Source organism: Tursiops truncatus, chromosome 10 (genome assembly GCF_011762595.2).
Source record: "Tursiops truncatus isolate mTurTru1 chromosome 10, mTurTru1.mat.Y, whole genome shotgun sequence".
Classification (NCBI taxonomy): domain Eukaryota; kingdom Metazoa; phylum Chordata; class Mammalia; order Artiodactyla; family Delphinidae; genus Tursiops; species Tursiops truncatus.
In genome coordinates this window covers 74149748-74162727 of record NC_047043.1, presented here as the reverse complement: position 1 = coordinate 74162727, position 12980 = coordinate 74149748, and the positions used below count along the sequence as shown (strand labels likewise).

The following is a 12980-nucleotide window of genomic DNA, read 5'->3' as shown; positions in this document are numbered from 1 at the left end:
GTACTTTTTTGAATTTGATATTATGTACATATACCACATAGTCAAAGAATTATAAAAACAAACAAAATTATCTTTAACACAAGGAAGGAAAACTGCTGATGTGTTTTAGGAAGTCAGCATCACACAGATACCAAAGTCTGACAAAGATAGCACAAAGTAGAAGACTATAAATCTTCTCCTTCATGGACTCATTATAAAAACTGACACAAAAAGTTAGTAAACGGGGCAGACAGCAGAAGCAAGAAGAACTACAATCCAGCAGCCTGTGGAACAAAAACCACATTCACAGAAAGATAGACAAGACTAAAAGGCAGAGGGCTATCTATGTACCAGATGAAGGAACAAGATAAAACAGAAAAACAACTAATCGAAGTGGAGATAGGCAGCCTTCCAGAAAAAGAATTCAGAATAATGATAGTGAAGATGATCCAGGAACTCAGAAAAAGAATGGAAGCAAAGATGAGAAGATGCAAGAAATGTTTAACAAAGATTTAGAAGAATTAAAGAACAAACAAACAGAGATGAACAATGCAATAACTGAAATGAAAAATACACTAGAAGGAATCAATAGCAGAATAACTGAGGCAGAGAATGGATAAGTGACCTGGAAGACAGAATGGTGGAATTCACTGCTACAGAACAGAATAAAGAAAAATGAATGAAAAGAAATGAAGGCAGCTTAAGAGACCTCTGGGACAACATTAAATGCAAGCATTCGCATTATAGGGGTCCCAGAAGGAGAAGAGAGAGAGAAAGGACCAGAGAAAATATCTGAAGAGATTATAGTCGAAAACTTCCCTAACATGGGAAAGGAAATAGCCACCCAAGTACAGGAAGTGCAGAGAGTCCCATACAGGAAAAACCCAAGGAGAAACATGCTGAGACACATAGTAATCAAATGGACAAAAATTAAAGACAAAGAAAAATTATTGAAAGCAGCAAGGGAAAAATGACAACATACAAGGGAACTCCCATAAGGTTAACAGCTGATTTCTCAGCAGAAACTCTACAAGCCAGAAGGGAGTGGCATGATATACTTAAAGTGATGAAAGGGAAGAACCTACAACCAAGATTACTCTACCCAGCAAGGATCTCATTCAGATTCAATGGAGAAATCAAAAGCTTTACAGGCAAGCAAAAGCTAAGAGAATTCAGCAGCACCAAACCAGCTCTACAACAAATGCTAAAGGAACTTTTCTAAGTGGGAAACACAAGAGAAGAAAAGGACCTACAAAAACAAACACAAAACAATTAAGAAAATGGTAATAGGAACATACATATCGATAATTACCTCAAGCATGAATGGATTAAATGCCCCAACCAAAAGACACAGGCTTGCTGAATGGATATAAAAACAAGACCCATATATATGCTGTCCTCAAGAGCCCCACTTCAGACCTAGGGACACATACAGATGGAAATTGAGGGGATGGAAAAAGATATTCCATGCAAATGGAAATCAAAAGAAAGTTAGAGTAGCTGTACTCATATCAGATAAAACAGACTTTAAAATAAAGAATGTTACAAGAGGCAAGAAAGGACACTCATAATGATCAAGGGATCCATCCAAGAAAAGATATAACATTTATAAATATATATGCACCCAACATAGGAGCACCTCAATACATAAGGCAACTGCTAACAGCTATAAAAGGGGAAATCGACAGTAACATAATAATAGTGGGGGACTTTAACACCTCACTTACACCAATGGACAGATCATCGAAAATGAAAATAAATAAGGAAACAGAAGCTTTAAATGACACAATAGACCAGATAGATTTAATTAATATTTATAGGATATTCCATCCAAAAACAGCAGATTACACTTTCTTCTCAAGTGCGCACGGAACATTCTCCAGGATAGATCATATCTTGGGTCACAAATCAAGCCTCAGTAAATTTAAGAAAATTGAAATCATAGCAAGCATCTTTTCTGACCACAATGCTATGAGATTAGAAATCAATTACAGTAAAAAAAAAAACATAAAAAAAACAAACACATGGAGGCTAAACAATACGTTACTAAATAACCAAGAGATCACTGAAGAAATCAAAGAGGAAATCAAAAAATACCTAGAGACAAATGACAATGAAAACACGATAATCCAAAACCTGTGGATGCAGCAAAAGCACTTCTAAGAGGGAACTTTATAGCTATGCAAGCCTACCTCAAGAAACAAGAAAAATCTCAAATAAAGGATCTAACCTTAACCCTAAAGGAACTAGAGAAAGAAGAATAAACAAAACCCAAAGTTAGCAGAAGAAAAGAAATCATCAAGATCAGAACAGAAATAAATGAAATAGAAACAAAGAAAGCAATGGCAAAGATCAATAAAACTGAAAGGTGGTTCTTTGAGAAGATAAACAAAATTGATAAACCATTAGCCAGACTCATCAAGAAAAAGAGGGAGAGGACTCAAGTCCATAAAGTTAGAAATGAAAAAGGAGAAACTACAACAGACACCACAGAAATACAAAGCATCCTAAGAGACTACTACAAGCAACTCTATGCCAACAAAGTGGACAACCTGGAAGAAATGGACAAATTCTTAGAAAGGTATAACCTTCCAAGACTGAACCAGGAAGAAATAGAAAATATGAACAGACCAATCACAAGTAATGAAATTGAAACTGGGATTAACAATCTTCCAACAAACAAAAGTCCAGGACCAGATGGCTTCACAGGTGAATTCTATCAAACATTAGAGAAGAGCTAACACCCATCCTTCTCAAACTCTTCCAAAAATTTTCAGAGGAAGGAACACTCCGAAACTCATTCTATGAGGCCACCATCACCCTGATACCAAAACCAGACAAAGGTACTACAAAAAAAGAAAATTACAGACCAATATCACTGATGAATATAGATGCAAAAATTCTCAACAAAATACTAGCAAACAGAATCCAACAACACATTAAAAGGATCACACACCATGATCAAGTGGGTTTTATCCCTGGCATGCAAGGATTCTTCAATATACGCAAATCAATCAATGTGATACACCATATTAACAAATTGAAGAATAAAAACCATATGATCATCTCAATAGATGCAGAAAAAGCTTTTGACAAAATTCAGCACCCATTTATGACAAAATCTCTCCAGAAAGTGGGCATAGAGGGAAACTACCTCAACATAATAAAGGCCATATACGACAAACCCACAGCAAACATCATTCTCAATGGTGAAAAACTGAAAGCATTTCCTCTAAGATCAAGAACGAGACAAGGATGTCCACTCTCACCACTATTATTCAACATAGTTTTGGAAGTCCTAGTCACGGCAATGAGAAGGAAAAGAATTAAAAGGAATCCAAATTGGAAAAAAAGAAGTCAAACTGTCACTGTTTGCTGATGACATGGTAGTATACACAGAGAATCCTAAAAATGCCACCAGAAAACTACTAGAGCTAATCAATGAATTGGGTAAAGTTGCAGAATACAAAATTAATGCACAGAAATCTCTTGCATTCCTATACACTAATGATGAGAAATCTGAAAGAGAAATTAAGGAAACACTCCCCTTTACCATTGTAACACAAAGAATAAAATACCTAGGAATAAACCTACCTAGGGAGACAAAAGACCTGTATGCAGAAAACTATGACACTGATGAAAGAAATTAAAGATGATACCAACAGATGGAGAGATATACCATGTTCTTGGATTAGATGAATCAATAGTGTGAAAATGACTATACTATCCAAAGCAATCAACAGATTCAATGCAATCCCTATCAAACTACCAATGGCATTTTTCAAAGAACTAGAACAAAAAATTGCACAATTTGTATGGAAACACAAAGGACCCTGAATAGCCAAAGCAACCTTGAGAAAGAAAAACGGAGCTGGAGAAATCAGGCAGCTGGACTTTAGACTACACTACAAAGCTACAGTAATCAAGACAATATGGTACTGGCACAAAAACAGAAATACAGATCAATGGAACATCATAGGAAGCCCAGAGATAAACCCAAGCACATATGGTCACATTATCTTTAATAAAGGAGGCAAGAGTATACAATGGAGAAAAGACAGCCTCTTCAATAAGTGGTGCTGGGAAAACTGGACAGCTACATGTAAAAGAATGAAATTAGAGCACTACCTAACACCATACACAAAAATAAACTCCAAATGGATTAAAGACCTAAATGTCGGGGCTTCCCTGGTGGCGCAGTGGTTGGGAGTCTACCTGCCGGCTCAGGGGACATGGGTTCGTGTTCCGGTCTGGGAGGATCCCACATGTCGCGGAGCGGCTGGGCCCCTGAGCCGTGGCCGCTGAACCTGCGCCTGTGCTCTGCAGTGGGAGAGGCCACAACAGTGAGAGGCCCGCGTACCGCAAAAAAAGGAGAAAAAAAAGAAAAAGACCTAAATGTAAGGCCAGACACTATCAAACTCTTAGAGGAAAACACAGGCAGAACACTCTATGACATAAATCACAGCAAGATCCTTTTTGACCCATCTGCTAGAGAAATGGAAAGAAAAACAAAAATAAAGAAGTGGGACGTAATGAAATGTCAAAACTTTTGCACAGGAAAGGAAACCATAAACAAGACGAAAAGACAACCCTCAGAATGGGAGAAAATATTTGCAAACAAATCAATGGACAAAGGATTAATCTCCAAAATATACAAGCAGCTCATGCACCTCAATATCAAAAAACAAACAACCCAATCGAAAAATGAGCAGAAGACCTAAATAGACATTTCTCCAAAGAAGACATACAGATGACCAAGAAGCACATGAAAAGCTGCTGAGCATCACTAATTATTAGAGGAATGCAAATCAAAACTACAATGAGTTATCACCTCACACCAGTTAGAATGGGCATCATCAGAAAATCTACAAACAACACATGCTAGAGTGGTTATGGAGGAAAGGGCACCCTCTTGCACTGCTGGTTGGAATGTAAATTGATACAGTCACTATGGAGAACAGTATGGAGGTTCTTTAAAAAACTAAAAATAGAATTACCATATGATCCAGCAATCCCACTACTGGGCATATACCCTGAGAAAACCATAAATCAAAAAGACACATGCACCCCAATATTCATTGCAGCACTATTTATAATAGCCAGGACATGGAAGCAACCTAAGTGTCCATCGACAGATGAATGGATAAAGAAGTGGTACATATACATTGGAATATTACTCAGCCATAAAAAGGAATGAAATTGAGTCATTTGTTGAGACGTGGCTGGATCTAGAGACTGTCATACAGAGTGAAGTAAGTCAGAAAAAGAAAATCAAATATCGTATAGTAACACATGTATGTGGAACCTAGAAAAATGGTACAGATGAATCAGTTTGCAGCGCAGAAATCGAGACACAGATGTAGAGAACAAATGTATCGACACCAAAGGGGGAACGCCACGGGGGGTGGGGATGGTGGTGTACTGAACTGGGCGATTGGGATTGACATGTATACACTGATGTGTATAAAATTGATGACTAATAAGAACCTGCTGTATAGAAAAGAAATAAAATTAAAAAATTTAAAAAAAGCAAACTAATACTAAACTTTCTTTGGGTTATTTGTATGGAAATATGTTAATATCAATGTTTCAGACATTACATGAAATTCCTAAAAATCTTATATGTTCTGGTATAATGTTATAAGTCATAATTCTATTTAATACTTTAAAATGTATATCTCAGAAATAACTAAATTTCCTTGTCAATTGCATTATTATGAACTTTCATCAAATCTTTAACCGTTGTCATTTTTAAGTCTTTTGTCATTTACAGACAGTTCTGGGTGTACTCTGATTCTTTTGCAAAAATGTTCCTGTAAAAGGGTTTCATCTTCAAGGAATTCATGGAAAAGACTCTGACAAGTACAGGTTTCTGGTAACTGACTATACTGCTGAACTGAATGAATAAGCATTTTCAGAACTCTAATGGAAAACTGATGAGTTCATAAAAGTGCTAACAAACATCAAATGACAAAAAAATTATTTACATGGGACTGAGTGAACTGATGAGGATGATTATAATTTTTGTGACTTTCTGTTTGAATAATAAAAAAAAAGTTAGTAAATATGATTCACCACATTATTAAAAGAATATTAGCCCTATCAAAAAGGGTGCTTATTCCCAGAATGCAAGGATGTTTTGATAATAGGTAATGTATTAATATACTCTTTTTTATTAAAATACATTTGACTAATAACATTGTGTAAAATTAAAGTGTACAAGTTGATTTGATACATTTATATATTGTAATATGATTGCCTTTGTAGCAATAATTAGAACCTGTATCATGCCACATAATTATCATTTCTTTTTAGTGGTTGGAATAATTAATATCTAGTCTTTTAGCAAGTTTGATCATTATAATACACTATGTTGTCCATATTCACTATACTGTGCATTAGATCTCTAGGACTTACTACTTATTGCAAATTTGTACCCTTAAACAATATTTCAACAACATTAAGAATATTAATCTACTCTTAACCACTATCTACATTACCTCTCAAGTGGTAGAGTGCTGGGTGCTCAGCTGTCATCCATCTATAACTATAGTTATATATCTTCCTAATGCATTTTATCAATTCTAAAACGCTGTCAATTGTAAGATATCCTGATTTCAGAAATGTTAAAACGTGAAAAACTGTTTTTCTTAGAATCAATAAAGTTTAGTATCCATCCTTCCATCCATCCATCCATCCACCAATCCATCCATCCTTCCATGCACGCATCCATCCATCCTTCCATCCATCCATTTTTCCTTTCCTCCCTTCCTCTTCCCTATCTACCTATTATATCTATCTATCTAGACTATTTCCAAGATATGTTTTTAAGTGAAAAGTAAGAAATAGAACAGGGGCTTCCCTGGTGGCATTGTGGTTTAGAATCTGCCTGCCAATGCAGGGGACACAGGTTCAAGCCCTGGTCCAGGAAGATCCCACATGCCACGGAGCAACTAAGCCCATATGCCACAACTACTGAGCCTACGCTCTAGAGCCCATGAGCCACAAGTACTGAGCCCACGTGCCACACCTACTGAAATCCACACACCTAGAGCCAGTGCTCTGCAGTAAGATAGGCCACCACAATGAGAAGCCCGTGCACTGCAACGAAGAGTAACTCCCGCTCGCCACAACTAGAGAAAGCCCACACACAGCAACGAAAACCCAATGCAGCCAAAAATAAATAAATTAAATAAATAAAATTTAAAAAATAGAACAGTTTGTATACTATAGTCCAATCTATATATTTACAGAATAATATGTTTTATTGAGAAATAGTTGATGTACAATATTATATGTTACAGGTGTAGAAGATAGTAATTCACAATTTTTAAAGTTTATACTCTATTTATAGTTATTATAAAATATTGGCTATATTCCCTGTGTTGTACCATATATCCTTGTAACTTATTCATTTTATCTATAATAGTTTGTACCTCTTAATCTCCTACCACTATTTTGCCCTTTCCCCCTCCCCTTTCCCTGCTGATAACCTCTAGTTTGTTCTCTATATCTGTGAGTCTGTTTCCTTTTTGTTATATTCACTAGTTTGTTATATTTTTTAGATTTCACATATAAGTGATATCATACAGTATTTGTCTTTCTCTGACTTATTTCACTTAAAACAATACCTTCCAAGTCCATCCATGTTGTTGCAAATGGCAAATTTTCATTCGTTTTTATGGCTGAGTAGTATTCCACTGTGTGTGTGTGTGTGTGTGTGTGTGTGTGTGTGTGTGTGTGTGTGTATCACATCTTCTTTATCCATTCATCTGTTGATGGACATTTTGGTTGCTTCCGTATCTTAGCCATTGTAAAGAATGCTGCTTTGAGCATTGGGGTGCATGTATCTTTTCAAATTAGTGTTTTTGTTCTTTTTGGATATATACCCAGGAGTGGAATTGCTTGCTGGGTAAACTAAACTATTTTTAGTTTTTTTAAGAAACCTCCATCCTGTTTTCCACAGTGGCTGCACCAATTTACTTTCCCGCCAACAGTGTACGAGGGTTCCCTTTTCTCCACATCCTTGCCAACATTTGTTATTTGTGGTCTTTTTGATGGTAGCCATTCTGACTGGTGTGAGGTGATACTCATTGTAGTTTTAATTTGCATTTCTCTGATGATTAATTATATTGAGCATCTTCTCATGTGCGTGTTGACCATCCATATGTGTTCTTTGGAAAAATGTCTATTCAGGTCTTCTGCCCATTTTTTAAGTAGGTTATTTGTTGTTTTTTTTTTTTGCTGTTGAGTTATATGAGTTTTTTATTTATTTTGGATATTAACCCCTTGTTGGTCATGAGCAAATATTTTCTCCCATTCAGTAGGTGTCTTTTTCTTTTTTGTCAATGGTTTTGCTATGCAAAAGTTTTAAAATCTAATTAGGTCCCATTTGTTTATTTTTGCTTTTATTTCCTTTGCTTTAAGAAATAGATCCAAAAAAATATTGTACCATTTATGTCAAAGAGTGTTCTGCCTATGTTTTGTTCTAGGAGCTTTATAGTATCTGGTCTTACATTTAAGTCTTTAATCCATTTTGAGTTTATTTTTGTATATGGAGTGAGAAAATGTTTCAATGTTGTACTTTTATGTGTAGCTGTCCATTTTCCCAGCACCACTTATTAAAGAGACTGTCTTTTCTCCATTGTATATCCTTGCCTCCTTTGTCATAGATTAATTGATCATAAGTGCATGGGTTTATTTCTGGGCTGTCTATCCTGTTCCATTGATCTGTGTTTCTGTTTTTGTGCCAGTACCATACTGTTTTGATTACTATAGCTTTGCAGCATAGTCTTAAGTCATGGAGTGTAATTCCTCCAGCTCTGTTCTTCTTTCTCAAGATTGTTTTAGCTCTTTGGGGTCTTTTGTGTTTTCATACAAATTTCAAAATTATTTGTTTTAGTTCTGTGAAAAATGCCCTTGGTATTTTGATAGGAATTGCATAGACTCTGTAGATTGCCTTCGGTAGTATGGTCATTTTGAGAATATTAATTCCTCCAATCCATGAACACAGTATATCTTTCCATCTGCTTGTGTCATCTTCAACTTCTTTCATCAGTGTCTTATACATTTTTGTGGTACAGGTCTTTTGCCTCCTTAGGTAGGGTTATTCCTAAGTATTTTATTCTTTTTGATGCGATGGTAAATAGTATTGTTTCCTTAATTTCTCTTTCTGGTAGTTTGTTGTTAATGTATAGAAATGCAGCAGATTTCTGTATATTAATTTTGTATCCTCCAACTTTATTGAATACATTGATGAGCTCTAGTAGTTTTCTAGTGGTGTCTGTAGGATTTTCTATATATAGTACCATGTCATCTGCAAACAGTGACAGTTTTACTTCATCCTTTCCAATTTAGATTCCTTTTATTTCTGTTACTTGTCTTGTTGCTGTGGCTATGACTTCCAAAACTATGTTGAATAAAAGTGGCAAGAGTGGGCATCCTTGTGTTGTTCCTCATCTTAGAGGAAATGCTTTCAGCTTTTCACCATTGAGTATGACATTAGCTGTATGTTTGTCATATATGGCCTTTATTGTGTTGAGGTATGTTCCTTGTATGCCCACTTTTTGGAGGGTTTTTATCATAAATCGATGTTGAATTTTGTGAAAAGATTTTTGTGCATCTATTAGGATGCTCATATGATTTTTATTCTTCAATTTGTTAATGTGGTGTTACAAAATAATATTTAAATAGATACATAGTATATATGTGTGTGTTATTCCCTTAGTAGTATTTACAGAAAACTTTAAGTTAAGGACCATTTTTGGAAAAAAGAATGGGGGTTAAGGGGGAGAGAAGGGAGTTTTTATTTTCTATCTTTCTGTACTGTTTGAATTCTCTAAGCTTATTCTACTTTCACCTTTATTTTAACAAATCAACAGAAATTTTTATGGCAGGGAGGTATTGGCCATTTGTTGCTTTGTTGCAGTAGAAGGTGCCAGAGAACCACCCAGATCACCTCAGATACCATTCACCACTTTTGGGAGTCCCACCACAGCTTCTGTGTACTTTTCTTCCAGTGGCTGCCCCTGCAGCCATTTTTGTAGAACCACCAGGAGGTACTGGTTCACTAGGCCTGCTGAAAGCTGGAAGGGCAGCCCTTAGCCAATTATTGAGTGGTGAGGGGGTGTGAAAGCACAGGTCTATTGCCCAGGCAGGAACTGTACCCCAGATCCTACCGTTGTGTGGCTTCCCGCTTTTCCCTTTCTTGCTTCTTGTCATTCCCTCAGGAGTTTCTCTTGGGAGCCCTTCCATAATCACTTAATAAATCCTGAATCCTCTTCACAGCATCTGATTCTGAAACCTAACACATGTGTGTTTTACTTTGATTTTTTACATTTAAGAAAACAAAATTTTAAATGTCCTATGTATGTATACATATGTATATGAAAGAAATAACATAGAGTGGAATCAAATTATATTGAGACAGCAAGGAAATGAGAGGACTGGCTTCCTTCCAGTGGGCCTTCTTATGTCTTACAGACACTAGAATCTTTTACTTTTATTTTTTTAACCTGACTTCAGTCTCTGCTATTCTACTTTCAGTAAAAGGACATCTGCCCACCTTCAGCACAGCCATTCATTTTCCTGTACATACTTAGATAACTATTCAGCTACTCATAGCTAATATATTAGACAAGTTACTAACAACTTTTGCCTTCTGGTTTCTTCTTGGTAAAACAAACTATCAATTCTCAGAGTGAAAAAAAAAGAAATTGTGTTATTGAAGGATAGCATCAAAATGGAATTAGTAATGGCTACAAAGAACTCTCCCTACTTTAAGACAGTTCAGTATTGTTTATCAGTAGTGGGCCTCAGTGGGCAAGTGAATTACCAAGAAGCACTTTTCTTTTAGATTGCATTGGTGCCTGTGCGTCCGGAATCCATTGTCAAATAAAGCCTGTCATTTGGGTGCAGCATCTTTGCATTTTTAATCATGTTTTATCTCCCAGTTGCCAGTTTGCAACAGGTCTGCTGGTCAGTGTGGACTAGGAAGGCTATGTTGCAAATGTTTTATGCTCCTCAGGCAGTTTATTTATTCTGGTAATTGTTGCAGTATTTGTAATCTTCCTGTCTTTATCCTTAATGTGTGCCTGCACTTAGAACCATAAATTTCTGTGGATTTGAGTGGCTGTCGACAGCATGGTTTTAACTGTAACACACTCTGTGTGTGTGTGTATGTGCGTGTATACGCACATCTATATACATGGATTTTTATTCTCACACCCACAAACAGGGTAATTTATAGCATAACACACGTACAGGCTTTAAAAAAAAAAAAATCCCAGTGCCTATCATTAACAGCTGAGTGTTTTCTCTGTAGTGTAGTGCTGGGTATTACAGGGGAAACCCCCATCAAATGTGTTTATTTATGCAGAAGTAGGGTGAGGAGGTCTTGGGCAGGAAGCTATCAGATTGGAGCCTGCTTCTTCTGCTGTCAGGACATCTCCCAACAGCCCCTGAGAGAGGTCACCAAATCTTCTGGCCCACTATGCCTTTGTTAGGAACCAGACCGCCATCAGCAAGATCTGGAAACTGACTCATCAGTGAGTAACAATGGGGAGACACCAATTTTGAGAAGAGGCGTATATACAATTGAAGACAACAAAATAGTGAAGTATTGCTTACATTCTGTTTCTGTTCTTTTTATATATTTAATAAGGATGCTGTCTACTGCTGATGATCTGACTTTGTTAGAATTTACTTTGCCTTTTTAAAGGGAGACAAAGATTTAGGGAAGTGAGACTTACCTGGGGATTGTCTCGTTCATACTAGCCCTCACATTATTCAGGGTTGGCAGTTTTTGATTCTTGACTTGAAATCTATTTTTAGCTCATGAAGTTGGGTACTGGGTGCCTCAGGCATCTTCTCTTGTTTTCATATTTTGTTATAAGTACTAGTTTTATCTCTCCGGTCAGATTCTAAGCTTCTTGAGGGCTGGAACTATGCCTTGTATTTCGCTTGTATCTGCAAAGCATTGTTGCATAACTTAGCGGACTATTGGGTGCATGGTGGATGCTCAGTGAGTACTGATCGGTTGGATTTCTTACAAGGTATGTATTTAGCTTCTGCTTAGCTTAATCGTAGGTTGATGGTTTAGTGGGAAATTTGAGTTAAATGTTTACTTATTTATTCAGTAGCTCAGAGTATTAGTGTATGGGATGATTAGGTAGGTATTTTTGGACTTATATCAGTGGTTTTAGTCTTTCACTTATTTTTCTCTTTAACTGAGGAATCCTTTCTTTAATGGACTCCAGTGTGGAGAATGTGTACAATATGTGTACAATATGTACAGTATGTACAACGGATGAAAGGGGAGTTGCTTTGTTTGAAATGCGTGGAAGTTGAGGTTCCAGCTTGAGTGGCCTCCTTTTCATTGCTCCCTCTTCTTTCCTGCTCTATTTCCCCAAACATCCTCAAACCAAGTGGTCAGTGAACCATCTCCTTGGACTGATAGGGCTCCTCTGAGTATCGCTTGTAAACCATTTATCTAAAGAAAGTGTCTTTGAGTGTTTAATTACATTTGGTCCATAATTTTAAAAAACAGAGTTTATGTTCTAGAGCAGGTTCACAGGAAAATTGAACAGAAAGTACAGAGTTTCCATATACCCCACCCCCACTGCTCACGGTTTCCCCTGTCATTAACATCTTGCATTGGTGTGGTACATTTGCTACAATTTGGTGAACCAATATGAACACATTATTATTTATTAAAGTCTCTATTTTACTTTAGGATTTACTGTTTGTATTTATAGTGGAACAAAATTCACCACACCAAAACATCTCTTTGGCATGCGGATTCTATTGAGCTGAAAACAATCAAGGCCCAAAACACCCAGGAAGAAATTTTGACTTTCCCCCTAACTGCCTAAAAGAATTTAGATAGAGGGCCTTTTGCCAAAATAAAGCTATCTTCAGAGGTATCTGCAAAGAATATGGGCTAGGTGTGGTGGAAGAAACTCAGCGGGGTCTAGAGATCAGAGTCACTCTGCATTCCATTT

The 12980-nt window shown here is 36.6% G+C and overlaps 1 protein-coding gene across 21 annotated transcripts in view; it reads left to right on the top strand.

Annotated features, from left to right (window-relative positions):
* FHIT (fragile histidine triad diadenosine triphosphatase) overlaps positions 1-12980 on the top strand; it is a 1451419-nt gene that overhangs the window by 441535 nt on the left and 996904 nt on the right. The window contains exon 1 of one of the 21 annotated variants that reach the window (XM_033865224.2): positions 11478-11525. The exons of the other annotated variants lie outside the window; for them this stretch is intronic. The gene's annotated coding sequence lies outside the window, so the exon portion shown is untranslated. Of the gene's footprint in view, positions 1-11477; positions 11526-12980 lie in introns of those variants that run through there. 21 annotated transcript variants of the gene reach the window in all.